The sequence below is a fragment of the Buteo buteo genome, chromosome 3, assembly GCF_964188355.1.
Source record: "Buteo buteo chromosome 3, bButBut1.hap1.1, whole genome shotgun sequence".
Lineage (NCBI taxonomy): Eukaryota > Metazoa > Chordata > Aves > Accipitriformes > Accipitridae > Buteo > Buteo buteo.
The window spans coordinates 48,091,421-48,102,681 of NC_134173.1; positions in this window are offsets into that span (position 1 = coordinate 48,091,421).

Here is an 11,261-nt window from a genome sequence, read left to right on the forward strand (position 1 = left end):
GTGAGCTGCCCTGTTCAGCACATCAGAACAGCACCCCAGAACAGGGAGCTGTGCACCCTCCGGCACACCCTCCCCCTCCTGTTGCTGATGGGCTCTGATGGGCTTCTTTTCACCCGTGGTTCCTTGTTAGGCACAATTCGTTGTTATGCAGAGTTAGTCGTTAAGCAGAACTTGCCCCACCACAATGTTTGAGACATTAACTCCTTCAGTCTCTCACACCATGCAAACCCAATATATGGGATCAAACACATGCTCACATTATGAAGGCTGAACAGGATGACAGGGGCTCCCAGAGTGATACAAAAGTGGGAGAAGTTTATGGAGGGAAACTTTATGCAGGCAGTCTTAGCCATCCTGGTCTTTGGGAATGATCAGTTATCTAATCCAATAGCTAACTAATATCAAACTGATTTATGCAAATGAGGCTTCTTTATTCTTTAAATAAATACATGTAATGGAAAATGGAAAAACCCATTTAAACTATGATTAAACACTAAATTATTCTGGTCAAGGTATTACATATAATTATCAAAAAGGTTATGCACTATCAAAAAATAATAGGAATTAATAATTACATTATAAACAGTTGATCAAATTCACATCATCATCTTTCCTTAGAGTAACCAACTTTATGCAAAATGGATGAGAAACTGATGACTCTGTACATTCAATAAATATAAACTATTTTGATTTATCATTGTAAATATTATCCTTTAATGTAAGGTTTCATAATTGGTATTTCTGGTACAGGTGGGAAAAAAAGTTTAGATTGATGTAGTATCTCCTTTCCAGCTCAAGAATGCTCAAGTCAGCAGTGATAATTTGGAATATCTACCAGAGTACAGCCTATGAATTCTGACTATTTCTGTCCATGCATGAAAAAATTGCCTAGTGGAATACTTGTGGTTCTGACTAGAAAATCCAGTCTTTGCGGATGGAGATTACAGCATGTGTCTACATAAGCAGCAACAGGAGGCAGTTGTTAACCAGATGCTCTGATCAAATATCATTCACCTGGTGCTTCAAACTGCAGCGCAAGAAAGTCAAGCATGGAGATCCCCAAATGCAAACAAAGCAAATAATTTTTGTTTTGCTTGACCAGCTCATGGAAGTTTGTGTGGGAAAGAAGAGATGAGCATATTTCATAGCAGGAGCTGTGGAATAGAAATAGAATACTTTCAGCTGGAAGGGCTGTAGCACTAGCACAGGTTAGAAAAAAGGAGCTGATCTAGAAGCATTCTATTATTCTGAGCTGAAGCCAAGAACTGCTGAAACTGCCCCCACAACAGTGGTCCCAGCCCAAACAATTACTTGAGTAATTATTCTAATTCTAGTTGTTCCATACAGAACTTCATATTATTTTTCTCTGAAAAGTTAAATTCTAAACTCAGAACAGAAATTTGAAAATCCTGTATATTTTGAGTTTCTATAAAAAAAATAAAGCAATAGTAGTAGTGATGTGAATTGCATCCATTAATCTTAGTGGACTGTCAGCTATAGTGCCTGTTCTCTACTATCTTTATTTATGTGAAGTTAATAAGAAGAAGCTTCAGCTTTAGATTAAAGGTCAATGAGCAGTGTTAGAAAAGTGAAGTCTTATTTATGATACAACATTGCAAAACCAAAAATAGCTGTAACTAGCCTTGAAAACCTTAGAGATTACTCATAGTTAAAGCTCTTCCTTCTTATGGAACTTGAATGACAAAGTTTTATGAAGAAAATTTGTAAAACACACTTTAAAAATCCACCAATATGCAAGCAGTAATATCATAAAAGTAGAAAATCGGCATTAAATATAGAAGCACATAGAAGAACCACTTTCCCCAGTGTCTAGTAAGGTTGTAAACTGTGCTTTCCAACAGGTTGTTTATCACAAAACCTGTTTAATAAACCCATATTTCAAAGCAAAAGTTTCATAAGGTTTAGCTACATATTCAAATACTAACAAACCCCTCCCATCCCTGAGCTGTACCTTGAAAAGGATTTCAGAAGATGACAGTGTGCTGCTTGCTTTCCCAGTAGGTCATCGTGCCATTGGCATTGCTTCTGTGGCAGCCAGAAGCTCAGGTATGTATCAGGTACAAAGGGCACAATGGAGTAAGTGTTAACTCCCATCAGCTGATCCATGGCTTAGCTACTGATCTGTCAAGATAGCCACATGCTCTGGGAACAAGAAGAAAATTTATCAATCTACATTAAATTGCTAGCTAATACAAACATCAGAAGTAATGGAATTAATCTTCCTTTTAGTTCTTTAGTATGAATAAAACAAATCCTTAATTTACTGGCTTAGTTTTTGAGGTCATACATTCAAGTTTGAAGTCATTTTTGCAGTAACATTTTCTTCTGACTGTTTACGAGGCACTAAACAATATATTGCAATTGTCCTGGGTTTGGCTAGGATAGAGTTAATTTTTCACAAGAAGCTGGGAGGATATAGCCAGGATAGCTGACCCAAACTAGCCAAGGGGATATTTGATACCATGTGACGACATGCTCAGTATGTAAACTGGGGGAGCTGGCTGGTAGGGGAGGAGGGATCGCAGCTAGGGAACAGGCTGAGCATCGTATTCTGGGTAGTGAGCAATTGCATTGTGCATCACTCCCTTTATATATCCTTTTATTAGTATTATTGTTATTATTATTTCATCTCTCCTTGTGTTGTCCTGTTAAACTGTCCTTATCTCAACCCACGAGTTTTTACCTTTTTCTTCTGATTCTCCTCCCCATCCCACCCAGATGGGAGAGGAGTAAATGAGCAACAGTGTGGTGCTTAGTTGCTGGCTGGGCCTAAACCACACCACCAATATATAAGGATTTTGCTATAACAGGAAAAATTTGGATGTTTATGCTTAAAGACTAAATAAAATATTATAATAAAATAAAGCACAAAAGCATAAGCACAAAAGCATAAGCACAAGAAAAAAAATGGGAAAAATGCATATAAGGTGAGAAAAATTATTTACTTTTAAGCTACCAGACATTGTAAAGCATAAAAAAAATATCAGGGCCCTGAGCGCAGTGACAGACCCTAATGGCCCTGAATGGCTTCATCTGGACCTGCACCCACACCCCTGCCCATGGGCCTGGGGGTTCTGTTTCAGCTTAGTCTTGTTCCCCAGTATTCACTTGAGCCATACTGCAAGTGGACCTCTGCCCAGCTTGTCCCCTGACATTCCTGCCCTCTTGACTGTTCTGCCCAGGTTGACCTCAGGACTTTTTTGTCACCTTACTTTTGTATGCTGATCATTGGGTTGTTGACAGGACATGTTGCTGTCACCAGCCCTGCTCTGCTCACCTTGTTTGGGCCCATTGTGCCTTGCAGGAGGGGACACTGCCCTTCCCTGTGCTGGGCTGACTCTCAGCTCCCTGCTGGAGCAGGGAAGATGCTGCTCCCTGACAGTAAACTGCTGCACCCATCCTGGGAGGGTGCAAGAGTTAGCGAGGTTTGGTTTCAACCATTATTAACACTCCTTAAAAAACTTCTCTGTTCAAAGTAGTAATTCCTACCTATTGTTATTCTGCGCAGTGTGATTGTAATGTCTTTGAAGTGTTGTTCTTTGCTCTTGTATTTCATTTTCAAAAACTGGAAAATTTGGTATTAGGACATTGAGATATTAATATGACAAAAACATTAGTATGAATTACAAAGAGGTGTTAGGGAAGAGGGATGTGAGAAAAAAGGTGAAGGAGGGATGGATTAGTTAGTAGGTTATAAGTGCCTATAAAAATTGAATAGGTGGAAACAAAGAAGATAGGGAAGAATTATTAAAATGATTAAAGGAGATAAAAGCAAGAGTAATAACCTGAAACTCAAACAGGAAATATTAATTTACATATTAATACAAAAAGTTGCGATAGTTAGGTCAATTAGAAAAAGGAATAATTTGCTGGAGAATATAGTTCTACTAATATTGCCTAAGGTGTCAGTGAGACTAACATAACCCACCTCTGCATTAACAAAGGCAATCCTTTTACAGAACAGTGAAATGAAGATAGAGTTGATTTGCAAAATACTGTTCTGTGATAGTATATCCATGGATATATTATCTGGAAAAGGAAAGTATAGTTTCTTGTTTGATTGTTTGGGGTTTTTTATGCAGTTATTTTAAAGTCAGTTTCCTGATTAATCCTTATTCCATGACACTCTTTACAGCATATAATTCCTATATTTTCTGCTTGATGGTTTATCTTGGATATTTATTCTATATATTGCATCATACTAATTCCAGATAATCTTACAAAAATGTTGCTGATTCTCCTTCCTGCTCCTGTTTTTCACTTAAGAAAAATTGAACCATATTTGCTTCAAGTCAGTACACAGAAATCTGATTATATTTTATTTCTTTTTTCTTTTAATTTTAGAAATTAAATATGAATCTCCAACACTTTTGTAAATATATAACTATTTACTTATTAGATCACAAATAAATACTCTTGAAGACATTGATTTTTATGTTTTCGGTTTGGTTAGTTGGGCTTGCAAGTCAGATTCTGTCATTAATTTTACAAATGGATATTAATGTTTATTTGTTTTAGTACAGTCATTTATCAGGTAACTTGCTCCAAAGTGACCTACAGTGCTGTGAAACTCATTGCCATGACATGCTGTAAATCCAAAAGTTTACATGGAACAAATCAAGATGGCAAAAATAATAATCACTGAAGGTTACTGGTTGCAAAAGGTATATACACCTTGGTGACTGGTGCAGCACAAAGAAGAAGGGACTTGAGTTTTACCTAGTGTAATCCATTACAGTTCTTGTGTTGTGCGTCCATATTAAAAGTTTACTATCAATGAAGTTCACTGCAGTTGCTTGTCCTAGATAAGTACATATGCAATACATGCAGACAATGTGCAAAGTTTTTCTGCACACCTGCCTTGTTGTTGCTAACTGAATCCTAGATATGTTGTAGAAGCTAAACTACAAGGAAGGCACTTTGCAACATGGCAAACAGGACACAGAATCTGGCATGCTGATGACAGACTTCAGCCTTGATTCCAATGGGAGGAAAACTGCTTAAACAACACTAATGTTCACTAATCACCTCTGGAAGCACAGAGAATATAATAGGAAAGTACTCCTGTGTATTTACCCTGTTGCTATATTCTTTAGGACTCCTCTGATGACTACCATAGGAGTTAAAATATTGAGATGGATGGACTTGACTTTGATCTTTAGTATGGCTAATCTTAATTTTTATGTTAGGTTTGTTTTGTTGTTTTTTGTTTGTTTGTTGTTGTTTGGTTTTTTTTAAACAAGAGATCCTATTGAATTAATTAAGAATATATGTAGGCTTTTTTATGAGCAACTGATGGTAAACATGACATTAGTATATGCTCTTGCAATACCAAATTAATTATAGCTCCCACATCCAAGTAAACATTAACACAAAAGACCCATCCGGTACCAAGTGGACATTGAGGTGTTTATTTATGGTTATCCTTCTTAATATTTTAAGAACTGGATTTAATCTCTGCCCTGTATCTAAGTGTTTTACCATTTCTTCTGGTAAGAGGTTATGTGGTTGGAACTTTATGATGGTTCCTCATATTGAACTTGTGTGATTGATGCAATATATAGATGCTTTAAAATATATTTGATATTCAAAGCCTTATTATAATATCAGTGGTGAGGGAAGAACTCTGATGTTCAGCTGCTGGTCCTCAAGGAGGCAAACAGGCAGATTTTTAAAGTTTGTTCTTCAAACAGTCATACAGCACAGTCCAAGCCTTCATTACACAACATACTTTTTTTCATGTGTAACTGTATATTTCATACTTGTTTAATATTACTTCTAAAGACACAGAGAATTATGAGTACATTAATGTCCCTTCTTTCCAGGATAGATTGCATGGCACTATTATTTATGACTTCTCAGGGGACATCACAGACTGGTTCTTGTGTAATGTAGATGTAAATGATTTCACAATAGTTTCAGATGTATATAAACATTCTGAAGACCTCTTTAAGAATCCAGTTATGAGGTGGTCCAAACGGTGAAAATTTCTTCTGCTACAAGTATAAAAGGTGGCTACATCTATACCATCATGCATGGAATAGTTAGGAATTTTTATATTCTTATTGGAAAGTAAAGTAGGTTTTTGTGTAAGGAGTGCACTCCACTTGGTTTTCCTTTTCTTTATTCCTTTTTTCTCTACCACTTCACACCAAAGTAAATAAAAATCTGAAAATAAGAATGAAGGAAATGCCAACATACAAAGATTTTTATTTTTTCCCTCACTAATAATGCCTTTTGCACTTTCTGAGGTGTTCACTCAGTCTTCTAAGTGGACCTTCTCTACCAATTCTTCTTTCTCCTCTTTTAAAATGGAAGTCTTTGCTTAGCAATGGCACCAAAGTTGATGAGGGAAATTAGACTAAAAAAAAAATAAGACAAATACTTTGACTGTTTACTATCAAATAGTCCCAGTCAGTTTTTTACTTTGAAAGCTTAATTTTTAAATGATGGTTGAATGTATGTAATTATTTTTATAATTCATTACTGACCACTGTTTGCCTTGTCCAGAGGTTTGTTAATTTGATCAAAGTGGACTATGACTTTGTTTTTCTCTCTGTTCTTCTTGATACCAATGCTACAGCTGAAAAAGTAACCAAGTAGGGGGTTGTCTTCTCTGCATGTGTGTATTTATGTATCATCTAATGTGTTTATATTTGTTAGTGGCCTTAATATAATTTATTAAAATTTGAACTAATAATAAGCTTTATGAAGTTTAATAATCCATATTTTCTTTTATTCCTAACGTACTGTGAATCTGTTTAACAGTTTAAGTACAAACATTCTTAATAATCTTTTGTGAATATACTGTTTCATATTAAAATGTTCTGTCTGGTTTTAATGTGCAAGTAAAGTCTGTGACAACTTTTATGAAGGTTAACTTGGAAATATAATTAAAATTTGTTGGGAGTTAAATTGAATGGTTTATTAACCATCCATTTACTTCTGAATTATGTTGCTCTATTTAGTCACTAAATGTATGTTTTCCTGAAACATTACTTAAATTAAGGTGCTTAATTCTTCCAAGAAATCATTACAGTACTCTTTCTCTGAAAGAGAAGCAGCAAACAATAATAAAGCATGTGAAGCAATACTTCCAATTAGAAAAGTAGAATGCCTTGAGAAGTTATTTTCAAACATAAGAAGGCATGAATTAACCCCTCATATGGTCCCCAATGAGTGGGCTATAAGGAAGCAATACAGTGATGTAGAGATTACTCATATTTCTGTGTTGGGAGTTGGGCTGAAATGAGAGACTATGACAAAGGATTAAAAGGTCTGTCCTGGTTTCAGCTGGGATAGAGCTAATTGTCTTTCTAGTAGCTGGTATAGTGCTATGGTTTGGATTTAGTACCAGAAGAATGTTGATAACACACTGATGTTTTCAGTTCTTGCTAAATAGTGTTTATACTAAATCAAGGATTTTTCAGCTTCTAATGCCCAGCCAGCAAGAAGGCTTGAGGGGCACAAGAAGTTGGGAGGGGACACAGCCAGGACAGCTGACCCAAACTGGCCACAAGGGTATTCCATACTATGTGACATCATGCTCAGTATATGAACTGGGGGAAGTTGACTGGCCAGGGCGGATTGCCGCTTGGGAACTAACTGGTCATCGGTCAGCGAGTGGTGAGCAATTGCATTGTACATCCCTTTTTTTGTATATGCCAGTTCTTTTATTATTATTACTGTCATTTGATTATTGTTATTATCATTATTATTTTCTTCCTGTCTGTCCTATTAAACTGTTCTTATCTCAACCCATGAGTTTTACTTTTTTTTTTTTTTTCCTGATTCTCTCCCCCGTCCCACTGGGTGGAAGGGAAGTGAGCGAGTGGCTGCATGGTGCTTAGTTGCTGGCTGGGGTTAAACCACAACAGGGTCAAAGTTTCATAGTGGTACTAGTATGTCACCACCAGAAATACTGCTGCTGGGTGTGTAAAGCTTCAAAAAATGACATAAACCCTAATTATTTGGAATTCATACATTATGGTGCGTGGAAAGGTGCTGCTAATATACCCCAGCAATGTTTCTAAACACTTAACTCATTCAGTCCATAGGAAGGCATTGTTAAAAAAAAATCCAGTGGAATTTACAAGTTGCATCTGATTAAATGTCCCTAATGCCATGGAAGATTCAAATAGAACTGACTTTGTTTATCTACATTTTCTCAACAAAAACTAAAGGTTCCTTGTATGCAGGTATCCAGTTTTAATAGCTTAGCTGATTGATAGTAATATGTTAATATGCTCATGACATTCAACATGGAATCTGAGCCTTAATAGGAACAAAGGGGAAAAAAATAAAAGCACAATGATTATAGTCAAAAGACATATTCAACAATCAAGAAATACTACTGATACTAAGAAATTATATTTAAAACATATAAAAAAGAGACTGAGATATGCAACCTGGTGTTATTCAGATTATATATGTCAGTCCACAGTATTATTTTCTTTTTCTAAAATAATTATATTCCTTGACAAGAAATGTATCAGACAGCATCTGTCAGAATGTTAATAAAATAATTAGGCCACATGACTTTTTTGTGTGTGTGTGTGAAGGTGTTGAAAGTGTAAGCTAATACAAGAACTGTAGGATAATTAAAATACCTGCTGCACATTGGAAGTCATTGATGATCCTGAAAGGGAGAACTTATGGGCTGGATGTTTACAAGTGGTGTCCTAAAGAAGCAATTCTGGAAATGTTTTGAAAAATACTTTCAATGATCATCAAAGTATGAAAGTACAATGAAGGGTATTGATGACACAAATTTGAATCATCTATGCATAGCAAGATGAGAAAAGCTATCTTGGTAACTGGAGTAATAGGGATGAAGTGGATTGTAAAGGTGTAACATTCAAGGTCATATATTTGAGATTAATAATGAGAATTCAGAATGGAGCTGTGATCTAATCCCTTAGAAGCAAAAGAGGGGGAGAAATACAATGAATTAATGAAATACAATGAAAAATACAAGGAATCACAACAAAGATACAGCCATGAATGAGGACTATAAAACCACAGAGTGCAAGAGGCAAATAATTGCCAGTAGAAATGGTGAAACATGTTGATTTGGAAAGGAGATGTTTTGGTTCTCTTTCTACAGAAGCCAGAATAATGAAACTTTTTTCTTGACTAAAACTTCTGTCATTGCAGTAATACAAGTCAGAAAAAGATTAATCAAAATGACACAATAAGGCTAGAAAGGTAGTAGAAAACATATAACATAGTGATGTCTTGACTGGGAATACAAGAACACAGTACTCATAAATTTGACTCCACATCCTAAGAAGGAAAACATTATTTGCTGTAAATTTAGTTTTGCAAGGTGCTGAACAATCAACTCTTATCTATTACAAGAGTGATGGGTATCCCAAAACAGGTCTACATAGGCCTGTTAGTGCCTGTCTGAGTTTACATAGTCAGTTTTGTGTTGTTTAACATCATTTTTTAGCTTTTACTTTCATAACCATACGAAACCCATAAGATTAACTCAAAAACATTGTTAAAAGGTAAGAAGTCGTCTGCCTTTAAAAATTATTTCTTACCAACCTCATTATTCTCAAGTGCTATGAAATCAGCTTTTGTGTCATAAATATAGAATTCATGAAAAGAGCTATTAAAGACCAAATCATCCAGATTCTGAAATACTATAAATTATCATCTGAGACAGATGTGTTTGAATATCTCATTTCAATTTGTTTAAACTGCACTGCCAGTAAATGAATGATTAAATCCATGAGCAAATAAAATAATGAGTGAATTTTTCTCAGTAAGATCAAAATCAGTAGGTATGAAATGAAGACTATTACTCCTTTTTATACAAATTTTATACCCTGGTAGTACGTATGTATAAAATTCCAATTACAAAGAAACCTATATTTTAATGTAGTGTAGTAGATGTCAAATATCTATACAAAATTACATCATAAAATCCTTGAAAGTCATATGTTATTTTTGGTAGAGTTCAGATGTTCTGTGAGCCAGAAAGAAGACAGAATAAGTAGTTTGCCGTCACTACTAAATAAGTCTCTTCCTGAATACAAAGAAGAAAAAGTGTTGTTCTGTTTGATATAACAGCAAACAACTTTTGGAAGTCTGCCAATTTCCAAATTGATTATAATTGCTATAATTGAATATTTTAAACTCTAGAAAGCAGGGTCTCATTTAAGCTTGTATCTGTGTGACTGCATAAAGCCAGAACCAGATTTCAGTTTTGCCAGGTTACTTAGGAAATAGAAATATTGAAATATGATTGTGCATTACCAGCAGTTTTTTCAGTTCACATAGATGGATATGGACCAAATCCTGACTTCATTACTCTGGAAAAGTATTCAGTAAAGTCATAAAATGGGAGAATTCTGTGGTGGATTGTGGCAGAAACAGAGCATCCATGGGAAGATATTGCAGGCACTGGAAGGCAGTAGGAACAATGAAATCCTTGAACTCCCAGAGTAAAGATGGGATTACATTTTGATATGCAAAGGAAGTCTTAAATAGACTTTAGTCAATTGAGAATGTGAAGAAGTAAAGATAGCTTATTATTCAAACTAAAGATAATGTTATACATAGGTCAGGGAAAAATACCAGAATCTTCTGATAATCCACGATAGAGGCCTTCTGTTGTACTTAGCCAGGTAACCTGCATGATTAGAAGTGGTCTTCTGTTGATGTTCAGGAAAAAAAAAAAAAAAAAGGTAAAAAGGTTAATGACCCTCCATTAAACTGAAATGCAGTTTATATGTTCTTATTTTCCCTGATACTTTTAACTAAAAAGGGGTGAAGAAAATGTAGAAGGCCTTGGCACATTTATATTACATATTATTACTCATAACGTATCAGAAGAGTTGTACTTTTGTATTCTGGTCATGGCTACGTCTGACTAGTCCTGAGACTGCAGATCCACTTAAAACCATCTAAAACCACAGGAAATGGTTTCAATGCAGTGCCTGGTTATGAAGTTACGTCATTAACTTTTGATCTTCAGATATGAGAATACTGGCCTTAAGACTAATACATGTGAGTTCACTGTTCTATGAATGAGCATAGCTGTACTGATCTTAGCTGCTTGACATGTATAAGAATAATATTAGCAGAAAATGTGATATAAAGTAATTTATTAAAATTCAATACTGTTTTTTCCCTTTTTGTGATAAGCCCATTTTCATATCTGCATTCAGATGTAAGAATAAATATGTTACTGAACAAGTTGAAAGTACACTTCTGGTAGCATTATTCTG